Source organism: Cebus imitator, unplaced genomic scaffold (genome assembly GCF_001604975.1).
Source record: "Cebus imitator isolate Cc_AM_T3 unplaced genomic scaffold, Cebus_imitator-1.0 Scaffold265, whole genome shotgun sequence".
NCBI lineage: Eukaryota > Metazoa > Chordata > Mammalia > Primates > Cebidae > Cebus > Cebus imitator.
In genome coordinates this window covers 2,057,135-2,069,249 of record NW_016107580.1, presented here as the reverse complement: position 1 = coordinate 2,069,249, position 12,115 = coordinate 2,057,135, and the positions used below count along the sequence as shown (strand labels likewise).

Here is a 12,115-nt window from a genome sequence, read left to right as displayed (position 1 = left end):
TAGAGACGGGGTTTCACCATGTTGACCAGGATGGTCTCGATCTCTTGACCTCGTGATCCACCCGCCTCAGCCTCCCAAAGTGCTGGGATTACAGGCGTGAGCCACCGCGCCCGGCTAGGCTCCATTTTCTAGCAGATCACCTGAAAGCTACATAGATGTCCTTAGCTCAGCTCCTCACAGAGTGGTTTTCACTGAGTTGCAATTTCATGTAAAACATTTGCATTTTATCTGCAGCTTCTACGAGAACTATAGGAAACCAAAACTGCATAAGCACTGGTTGTAAAAATAGCAAAAGAACTGTCGCTGTAGCGGTAAAAACAAGAAAAATAAATAAAACACAATTCTTGTTTTTAAAAAAAGTAAAAATTACTGTTATATCATTTAATATTGCCTTACATATCCATATAAATTTCATTAAAATATAAAACTAATTTAAAAAACTTTGTACTTTGAGAAACTGGTATGTTGACTGCCAAGGAGAAGACGATTCATAGCAATCGTGTTAACGAACAGCATTAGGAAGGCCAGCCATGGTGGCTCACACCTGTAATCCTAGCACTTTGGGAGGCCAAGGCGGGAGGTCTCTTGAAACCAGGACTTTGACACCAAGCTGGGCAACATGTCGAGACCCAATCTTTACAAAGGGTTTAAAAATTAGCTGGGCATGGTGGCGCACATCTGGGGTCCTAGCTACTCAGGAGGCTGGGGTGGAAGAATCACTTGAGCCCAGGAGGTCAAGGCTGCAAGGCTGCAGTGAACTGTGACTGTGCCACTGCACTCCAGCCTGGGCGACAGAGCAAAATAATGTCTCAGAAAAAAACAAAATAAACAAAAAAAACAAGATGAGAACAGCTGCATGCTCTTTTCTTTGTTGCTGATGATGTTTCTATGTTATTAACATGATTAAAGCCTCTCTTTACCAGTTATCTGCTGTGTGTCAAGCATTGTTCCCAGGTGTTCATTACATTAATTCATTTAATACTCTAACACAATCCTATGAGGTAAATGTTACCAGTTCTATTTTACCAAACAAGAAAACCAAAGCCCAAGTCATATAGCTAGTAAGAGGAGGAGCCAGAATTCAAACCAGGACTGATTTCAAAATTCCCATTCCTTCCACTGTGCCATGGAAAGTACAGGAGGGTATGGTTTTCATGCCTACTGCAGCCAGACATCAATTTTCTCTATTGAGAAGACAGTATATAAATCTGAAGAAACAATGTATATGAAAATATGGTATATGCTATAAGCCAGTATTCATATGTAAATAACTATCATTATCCTCCAGGAAAAGATGTGTGTAAAGCCGAGCTGACAGTTTTCTTTTCTTTTCTTTTTTTAATTTTTTTTTCTTTTAGAGACAGGGTTTCTCCATGTCAGTCAGGTTGGTCTCGAACTCCCGACCTCAGGTGATCTGCCCACCTCAGCCTCCCAAAGTGCTAGGATTACAGGCATGAGCCCCTGTGTCTGGCGACAGTTTTCTTTTTCTTTTATTTTAAAGAGACAGGGTTGTGCTATGTTGCCCAGGCTGGACTTGAACTCCTGGGCAAAGCGATCCTCCTGTCTCAGCTTGCTAAGTAGCTGGAACTTCAGGCACATGCCATCATGCCAGGCCAGAACTGACATTTCTACTGCACACAAACCAGCAAAATCAGCAGGAAGTGAACTCTAAACAGAGCCTAAGAGGAGAACTTTTCTCTCAACACTAAAATTCGTAAAACCATATAAGCAAGTGTGTGGGTCACTTACTTCCTTAAACACAGGTATTTTGCAAGATAGTGAGAAATCATCCCACGTCTAGCGACCATGGGCATAGACTCATGTTTGCCTCAGAACCCAGGAGATGCTGGTATTTGGCCAGGTGGGCCTTCTTTTCTCTCAACTCCCTTTTAATCTCATCTTCTTCAGTGATGATCATTCTCAAAGAATTATTTCAAGAGATACTATCTTTAAGAAGAAGAATTATTTCAAGTTTTCATTTCTAGCTCATCTACAAATCCATAACTTTTAGAGATCAAAGCTCTCCAAAACTCTGAAACCTACAATGTGCTTCTTTTCTGTAAGTTTGATGGCTATTACGTAGGAGAAATGCATGCTTTCCCTGGTAGTTTAAGAAGAAGTTTGGAATATTATGAGCTCAGAAAAGGGATCATTCTCCCTCTAGTCCTGGACATCAAGGATTTTCTAGATGTTTAAGAGGCAAGTGGTCACCAGCAGCAAGAAAATGCTAGGATGGGTTCTCTGGACACTGCTTCGCCCAGGGACAGCCACCCCTTCTCTACTCACTCCATCCAAACCCTGTAAGTGAAGTGTAAATCATGCAACACAAATCTTCACAAAGACTACCTACCAAAACAAACCCCAGCCAGAAAAGCACTGACGTTAAAATGCAAAGGGATCCCTCAGGGATGAAACAGGAAGAGGGACTCACTGTGTCTCCTCTCAAGGGCTCCTGCTTCAACCCCACCTGTATTTCACAATTCTTTTCCTCTTCAGTATTAACCCCCCACCTCAGTACTTTCCTCCACGCCAACCAGTGGGCAACAATGTCCAACAGAGCACAACAGATTTAAAACTGTTTAAAATGGGTGTCTTGCATTTTTCTCACCTTGTCTTCTTCCACCACTGGCTAAGCTTTCAACCGATTCCACAGTGCCCCCAGCTCTGCAGGGAAGCAACTGCCCCGCATCTTCAAACTCTTCACAGAATCACACACCATCTCCTGCCCTAACACACAGCAGGCTCTCCCTGAGGGCTCTTCCTCTATCTTGGCAACTTCAATAGCTGTGTGCATAGATCCACTCAAAACCCTTATCTTACAACTGATTCCCTGACGTCAATGCCACTTCCACTTGAGTCACCCACACTTCTGGACAAATCCTGAACCTTGGACTACCCATCTTAAAACCATGCCCTCTGTCTGACCACATTTCCCTTCCTGTCTATCTTTTGACCACTTACTACCCAACAGCTGCTCTTTGACCTTGGCTAGGCCTCTCTTCCCTTAAGCCCTTTTCCTAGTGTATATCAGCCACCTCCCGGCCTTTCCTTCTGCCAATCCAGGCTGGAATCCATGATTCATCACAAAAGGATCCATCTTAAATCCACAGCTCCTTTCTCTTTCCCCTGTACCCTCCTAAAAAGCCCTAACTATGCTATTCTCCATTCCTTTGTCAGCACACTTAAAAATTGCTATTCGGATACCACACATCCAGTACACTTCTGAAAGGTCTTTCAGAGATACATTCCGAAGCATTAATGGATGAAATGGTATGACACCTGGAGTTTGCTTCAAAAAATTCAGTGGTACGCCAGGCACAGTGGCTCACGCCTGTAATCCCAGCACTTTGGGAGGCCGAGGTGGGCAGATCACCTGAGGTCAGGAGTTTGAGACCAGCCTGGCCAACATGGAGAAACCCCATCTCTTAAAAAAAAAAAAGAAAGAAAAATTCAGTGGTAAAAAAGGAAGAGTAGTGGACAAGAATAGAAATAAAACAAGCTAGTTCATGTGTTAATATTCATAGTTATTAGTTAATAGTTAATATAACAGTTGAAGCTGAATGATAGACACAGTGGTGCTCATCTATTCTACTTCGGTTATGCTTGGGATTTTCCATAATAAACAGTTTAACAATAAAATTAATTAAGTGAAAGATTAATGGGGAACAATGCCAAAGGTCACACACAGATTACCTGCTAGTCACATGAAAACTATAATTTCACAACGGAGAAATTTAGCTGATCCTACCTTAACAAGTAGTCAAACTTAGCATCAATAACAATGGGCCAGCCAAACATCATGTGCCTCTGATCTGCCGCATCATTTAAAAAGGGTTGTTTTCTTCCCAAAATGCTTAACCTAAATCTAATCTGGCCTCTAGATCTGATTTACAGTTTATAGAATACACAGGGGAGAGAGGAACAACCTGAACAACACTCCAGAAAAAGAAAACAATCAGGTGAATCCATCATGTGAAAAGTCAATTATGTTAAGAAATAAGAAATGTCTAAAACTGAACTCCTAGCCTGGGCAACACAAGAGCCCCATCTCTACAAACAACAAAAAAATGTTAGCAGATACAGCAGAGTGTGGTGGCACATGCCTGTAGTCCCAGCTACCCAGGAGGCTGAGACCCCACCCACCATCTAACTAAAACTACCCAAGAAGGCCCCAAGCAAGAACCCCAGAACCATGCAAGTATTGTGGTCTGAAGCCACTGTGTTTTGGGGCGGTCTGGTAGGCTGGACTGGACACTGGTAGATCCAGCCTTTCAAGTGCCATCCCTGGGACCTGTCTCTGGAGTCTTATCTTGACACTCCTCACACTGCCCTGCCAAGCACAACAAACAGGACCAAGTGGGACTTCCCTGAACTCTCTGTACTTAGAGCTTCACTCCTTTGTGCATGCAAATCCTTCCACCTGGAATGCCCCTCCCTGCCCTGTCTCCTTACAAAAGAACTATGCCTCCATCGAAATCTGTACCAGCACCGTTTCCTCTGTGAAGCCATGCCCTGCTTTTCCCCGCTCTCCTCTCACCAGCAACTCAATTAATCCTTTCCTCCCAGTGAAACATCTAGGGTGGCACAAATCTCAATGCAGTATACTGGTTTTTCACGTGTCTTGTCCAATAAACTATTAAGTACCTTGAGGGTAAGTACTGCATGTCTGTGCACTGGTCCTGCAGGGGCCTAATGAATGTATGCTGATTGGAAGTGATTTCTCCTGCTTCCTTACTTAGCCTATTTTCATTAAAAACATTTCTGCCTATAATCCCAGCACTTTGGGAGGCCGAGGCAGGTGGATCACGAGGTCAAGAGATCGAGACCATCCTGGTCAACAGGGTGAAACCCTATCTCTACTAAAAATACAAAAATTAGCTGGGCATGGTGGCGCACGTCTGTAGTCCCCACTACTCGGGAGGCTGAGGCAGGAGAATTGCTTGAACCCAGAAGGCGGAGGTTGCGGTGAGCCAAAATCGCGCCATTGCACTCCAGCCTGGGTAACAAGAGCGAAACTCTGTCTCAAAAAAAAAAAAAAAACCATTTCTGGGCCAGGCACAGTAGCTCTCGCTTGTAATCCCCGCATTTTGGGAGGCTGAGGTAAGAGGATCACTTGAGCCCAAGAATTCAAGAACAGCCTGAGCAACATAGAAGGCGCCATCTCTACAAAAACTTTAAAAATTAGCCAAGCATGGTGGTTCATGCCCATGGTCCCAGCTTCTCCAGAGGCTGCAGTGGGAGGATCACTTGAGCCAGGGAGGTGGAGGCTGCAGTGAGCTGTGATAGCATCACTGCACTCCAGCCCATGCAACAGGGCAAGACCCTGTCTCAAAAAAAATTTCTGTCTAAGCCCCTGGCTGATGGAGCAGTAATGATGCCAGTTAAATCCTGCTTTTCTTGGTCTCCTAAACTCTAACTTGAACGAGGCTTTCTTTTCCAAGTTTGCAAGTTCACAACCCTTAGGAACAACAACCTAGGTTGATCCAGCACTAAAAGCTGCCTTTTAAAATACAGTTATGGGATCTGACTAGCTTAGTGTCTGGGACATAAGTAGGTACTCAATAAACATTATTTCTTTTCCTTCTCTCACTTCAAAAATCTTGCTGAATCTGTCCGCAAAGCAGCCCCATTGCCTCACACGTTTCAGGCTGCTCCTCTCCCAAAGCCACACCCTTTCTGGGTCTGAACACCTTCTTAGACTTTGACCTGCTGCCTCTCCTCAGTACCAGCTGCCTACCCACTCCCACCTCAGCCAGGGTGAGCTCATCAAAGCAGGTATAATTTTTAAGGGCAAGGCTTCTACGTGACAAGATCTAGGTCCAGCATGTCAAGACAATTGCACATAGGTTGCACTGGAAAGTTTTGCAAAGAGGATTCATGCAATTATCCCCAAATTTTTTTTTTTTTTTTTTTTTGAGACGGAGTTTCGCTCTTGTTACCCAGGCTGGAGTGAAATGGCGCAATCTCGGCTCACCGCAACCTCCGCCTCCTGGGTTCAGGCAATTCTCCTGCCTCAGCCTCCTGAGTCGCTGGGATTACAGGCACGCGCCACCATGCCCAGCTAATTTTTTGTATTTTTAGTAGAGACGGGGTTTCACCATGTTGACCAGGATGGTCTCGATCTCTTGACCTCGTGATCCACCCGCCTCGGCCTCCCAAAGTGCTGGGATTACAGGCTTTAGCCACCGCGCCCGGCCTATCCCCAAATTTTAACAAAAGAAATCTTGATTGTGTCATATATAGGATAAGAGAAAACAAACAAAAAACAGGATTAGGAACCAGAAGACTTGGGTGACATTTTTAATCTGCCTCTCTCACTAAAGGCTTTTTTTTTTTTTTGGTAAACTTAATCAGAAATATTCTTTTAGGCCAGACACGGTAGCTCATACCTTGTGATCCCAGTAATTTGGGAGGCCGAGGCAGGCAGATTGTTTGAGGTCAGGAGCTCAAGACCAGCCTGGTCAACTAGTAAAACCCCATCTCTACTAAAAATACACAAAATTAGCTGGGTATGGTGGCACATGCCTGTAGTCCCACCTACTTGGGAGGCTGAGGCTGAACCCGGGAGGCAGAGGTTGCAGTGGGCTGAGATCATGTCACTGTACTCCAGCCTGGGCTACAGAGCAAGACTCTGTCTGAAAAAAAAAAAAAAAAAAGCAATTTTTTAAAAATGTCACAGAAAATTTGTGTGTGTGTGTGTGCCTCAGGCAATCCTCTGGCCTCCACCTCCCAAAGTGCTGGGATTACAGGCGTGAGCCACTGCACCCAGCCAGAAAATGTTTTTAATTGTTATGGTACATCCTAAATGAGAAATATTACAAGAATTGAATGTAGGTAGCTTCAACTCACTAAGCAGTTAAGTGAAAAGAAGTTTATAAATTTTACATAAAGAATAAATTTAATAGAAAAAAAAAGGTTATCTTAGGTTTTCTTATCAACAAAATTTAATTCCTGCCGGGCACAGTGGCTCATGCCTGTAATCCCAGCACTTTGGGAGGCCAAAGTGGGGGAATCACCTGAAGTCAGGAGTTCAAGACCAGCTTGGCCAAAATGGTAAAACTCCATCTCTACAAAAATACAAATGTTAGCTGGGCATGATGGCGGGTGCCTGTAATCCCCAGCTACTCTGGAGGCTGAGGCAGGAGAATCACTGGAACCCGGCAGGCAGAGGTTGCAGTGAGCCAAGATCATGCCATTGCACTCCAGCCTGGGAGACAGAATGAAATTATCTTAAAAAAAAGAGAGAGAGAGAGAGAAAATTTAAATCCTACTTCTCTCCTTACGTAAGCAAAATTAATTACAGTTTAAGTGTAAAAACTAGAACACTAAAAGAAAACATGAATGAATTTTTTTTGTGATTCTGACAAGTGAAGATTTTTCCAAGCATGAGACAAAATTCAACTCAAAAGCCGAGAAGGGGGATGGGAGAAGTGCCTTGAAGAAAAATATTTGCCTAAATAAAAATGTAAAACATGTTAAAGGCAAATAATTAGCATAAACAAAGTCAAAAAATTTTTGTATTGGGGGAAAAATTATCATCAACACCTATGGCAAAGAATCCTAATGTCATATATATGTAAAAGCTCTCACAAATTTACAAGATAAAATAATGACCAAACAGAAAAATTAACAATGTATTTGAACAGAAAATTTACAAAGGAATAAAAACAACTATCAGAAAGATGAAAAGATGTTAATTTCATTAATAACTGAAGACATCCTAAATAAAGTAACAATAAAAAATCATTTTTCACCTATCAGATTGGCAAAGAGTAAAAAGATGTGTAACACATATAACACCCATGTTGGCCAGGGTGTGGTGGAAACAGGCACCTCCATACACTGCTGATGAGAAGCACATTGATGCAGCTTCTTTGCAAGGCAGTTTGGCAATATTTATTAACATTTATAATGAGCACACCCTTTGATCAGCAAATCTTTCCTTCTAGGAATTTTGCCTAAGGAAATACAAGAACTAGGACACATGGGCAAAGACAGCTGGATACTGCTGTTCATTACAATACTGCATATAATAGAAACAATTGGGAAACAATTCAATCTTTCGTTAAAAGGGGCTTGGTTAAATAAATTATGATACATCCCTCTGAAGAAACGCAATGCTGCGCCTTAGAAGCGTATCCTGAGGTGGAAAAATATCCTAGGTAAACTATAAGTGAGATGTTTTTCAGTATAGTATAATCTTTTCTTTCCATTTTTTACTGCAGGAAAACATGAAATTCACCATTTTAAAGTGTACAACTCAGTGGCATTAAGTATGTTCATGATGTCGTGCAACCATCACCACTATTTCCCAAACTCTTCCAAACAGAAACTCTCCATTGATTAAGCAATAACTTCCCATTCTCCCCTCTCACCAAGCTCCTGGGTTACCTCTAATCTATTTTCTGTCTCTATGATTTTGCCTTTTCTAGATATTTTACATAAGCAGAATCACAAAATATTTGTGCTTCTGTATATGGCTTATTTCAGTTAGGGCAACATTTCCATTTCCAAGGTTCACCTACATTGTAGTATGCATCAGCACTTCCTCCCTTTCACGGCTGAATAATATTCCACAGTCTGTATTATTGTGTTCATACATTTTGTTTGTACATGGTTTGTATGTTTTGTTTATCCATTCATCCGTCGGTGAACACTTGGGTTGCTTCCACCTTTTAGCTGCTGTGAATAACACTACAATGACATTGGCATGCAAGAATCTGAGTCCTTGTTTTCAATTATTTTGGGCATAAACCCAGAAGTGGAATTGCTGGGTCATATGGCAACTTTGGGCTTTTTGGGGAATAATCAAACCTTCCCACAGCAGCTGTACCCTAACACTCCCAGTAACGATGTATGAGGGTTCTAACTTCTCTACATTCTCACCAACACTTTTTACTTTCCATTTTTTAAAGTAGAGTATAAACTTTTTGTGTAAAAAAATAAACGTATATACATACGTAACATTTAAAGAATCTGTTATGGCTCAAGGATGTTAGTTTAAAAATATAAATAAAAAATATAAATAGTTTAAAAATATAAATAAAAAATCTGGTGTTACCCAACTGTTAACAATGATTATTTTTCTGGGGCACAGGTTTATAGGAGATGCTCATGTTCTGCCTTACATATTCTCCATTTTGCAAAAGTTTTTAGAACACATAGTGTTGCTTTTTTAAAAATGTCTTAAGCAAAAGTTAGCCCGAGATGGTCTGATGTCTGCCTGCTAATCTAAAACACAATTTCAGTGTTATATGCACAGCAAGGCCCTAAATCAGCAGAAGTGAAAAGACCTGAGTCCCAGTCCTCACTCGGCCACCCTGGGCACAGGTGTTCTCACTTCACATCTCCTAGGCACCTGAGACTAAATCCAAGTTCCCAGCCAGTACCCCAAAATTAGACAACAGCCATGTGGACCCACCCACTCCTTCCACCCCAGGGACAGCACTCAGGCTATGGGAGTCCCAGGTGGGTTGTCTCAGGCTACATATGGGTAGCTGCCTCCCTTTATCCAGTGTGCCTTACAAAGATTAAGCTGGGCAGCACTGTGCCAGGCAGTCTGTAATATCCCTTCCCACACGGAAACAGAATTCTATTGAACTTAGAAGGAAGCTAAGAAAAGGAGAGCTTGGGGAAAACCTGGGAGTCACAGACTATGAAGGAAAATGAAGACCTTCCCCGCAGAGAGAGAAGCAAGCCCAGAAAAGGATTCAAGAAACGATGATGACGAGGAGAGGGCAGCTGACATTTACTAATGCAAGTGTCTCACCCGAAGCCACAGGTGCTAAAGCAGACAGCAAGGGGCAGTGCCTGGAGCCACGCTGCTCTGTGGGAAACATCCCAAGGTCACCTGCTTGGGCAGCAGCAAGGAGAAAACCCAGCCTCTGTGGGAAGAGGCACTGCACCCTGGGGAGTGAAAGGCAAGTGAAATCCTTCCCCTCTTCCAGGTGTTCTCAGCCTTTCTGCTGCCAACTGTGGACTTTGCCCTTGAAATTCAACTCCTGGCCTAAAGAGATAATCTCCCAGGCATGTCCTGTGTAAACTTGGCTAATCAACAGAACACACTCAGTGCAGCGCCTGCTGGCTGTCCCTGAAACAGCCCTGCCAGGCAGGAGCAGTGCTGACAGGCGGGGGGGAAGCTTTTCCTGGCATAAATGCCACCAATCCTAATGAAATCAAGTGGCCAGGATGGGCATTTTCCAGAAATGAGATAAGCATCTGTTTAAAGATGAGCCTACACCTGGAAATCTCATCTGGAAGTGATACAGATATGGTGAGAAGGGTCATTGAGAGCATGCGCCTTTACCAGGCTTTGTTGATGTTTTAGAGCAAGCCACCTAAGAAGATCTAAAGTAAAGCTTTGTAGACATGAAATTCTGGGTTGGTAAAAGAAAGCAAGCTAATTAACATCTGGCCCTCACACCCTTAGCAGCTTCTCAGCTCCCAAGCCTCTTAAGCAGTGGTTCTCAAAGTGGGGTTCCCAGACAACCGTAGAAGCATCACTTCCGAATTTGTTAAAAATGCAAATGTTTACTTTAAAAATTCTACTAAATTGGTAACAAGCTCTCCAGGTAAGTCTGGTGCACATTCAAGTCCAAACACCACTGCTCTTCGGCTCCAGAAAGCTCTGCAATCTGGAGTTCTGATCCTGCCCACCCCGAGACTTCCCTTACTTTCTACTCTAAATGAATTTTGAGGGACTGGAATATCACCTTTCCAGTTACAGCCAATAAAATTGGCAGGTTTCATTCCACTCCAGTTCCGTCTTCCACATGGTCTCCTAGGTCTCTTTTCCACAAACGACATCCAACTGTGTTTCCTCCCTGCTTCCTGGGGAAAGTGATTCCCCACTTTCTGGATGGTTCAATCCCTTAAAGATCTGACCTCAGCCAGTCTTCTCAGCCTCACCTCCTAACCCATCTGTGTGTCCCTGCACATGGCAGATGACATTTCATGTCTGCTCAGCGTGAATCGGTGCTGAAGATCATCTGAAAAACACCCTCTGAAGGAGTCTCTCCCAAGTATGTTATCTTTCCCTTCAGAAGCAAGTCTGTTACTGAAATGGACTGGGATGGGGGAGACAGAAAAACAGAATCCAATTATTTACCAAAGAAATTCCTCTGTGTTCTAGGAATCTACACTAAATCTGAAATTTAGTCTCACCTTGCTCTCCCCTTCACAAACTATTCCATCTAAGCGGACTGATTAGTTTGACCACAGGTCTCATGAACACCGAGGAATGACAGTTTATAAGCACTGCATACATTTTCATTTCAGAATCCTAGGCCTTGACTACTTACAGAATCTAAACAGGATCAGACCTTTAAAAAAGAAGTATAGGCTGGGTGAGGTGGCTCACACTTATAATCCCAGCACTTTAGGAGGCCAAGGCAGGTGAATCACCTGAGGTCAGGAGTTCAAGACCAACCTGGTCAGCCGTCTCTACAGAAAACACAAAAATTAGCCAGGCATGGTGGTGCCTGCCTGTTATCCCAGCTACTTGGGAGGCTGAAGCAGGAGGATCACTTAAACCTGGGAGATGAAGGTTGCAGTGAGCCCAGACCACGCCATTGCACTCCAGCTTGGGTGACAGAGTGAGACCCCATCTCGAAAAATAAAAAGAAGTATCAACCAACAGAAACTAGTCAATGTTCAATTTCCAAGAAGTGAAAGCTGTGGCCTGATACATTTCTTTTCTCAAAGATTTCCAATAAACTTGAAAACTACAAAAGATATCTGTACACTAGGAAATCAGGGTTTATTTACAAACCCTAGTTCACTGACAAATTACTTACTTTTCCAAAAGCAAATTCCACCTTTTTATCCAATAGGGAGACCGGCAATCTAAGACATCTAACTACTTATGGAGTATTAAGGAGAAATGCCATCTTTCTTCCTGCCCAGATGAAGAGATGTAATTCAGACTAACTTCTTTTAAGTCTTGCCACAGCCCCACCCTTCCCAGTTGTTTATATGGACTGGCATTCTCAGTATTTAACCAGGAAAAAAAAAAAAAAAAACTCATTCAATTCCACAAACATTCAAAATGTGACCATAAATAACACATAATGATTCAAAGGAAAAAACTCATTAGATGTTCTAAATAACTAAAGGG

General features: G+C 42.8%; 1 protein-coding gene across 5 annotated transcripts in view; it reads right to left on the bottom strand.

Annotated features, from left to right (window-relative positions):
- The window catches only part of DENND2B (DENN domain containing 2B), a 179,376-nt gene that overhangs the window by 92,861 nt on the left and 74,400 nt on the right, over window positions 1–12,115 (bottom strand). The window contains exon 1 of one of the 5 annotated variants that reach the window (XM_017500326.2): window positions 2,609–2,744. The exons of the other annotated variants lie outside the window; for them this stretch is intronic. The gene's annotated coding sequence lies outside the window, so the exon portion shown is untranslated. Of the gene's footprint in view, window positions 1–2,608; window positions 2,745–12,115 lie in introns of those variants that run through there. 5 annotated transcript variants of the gene reach the window in all.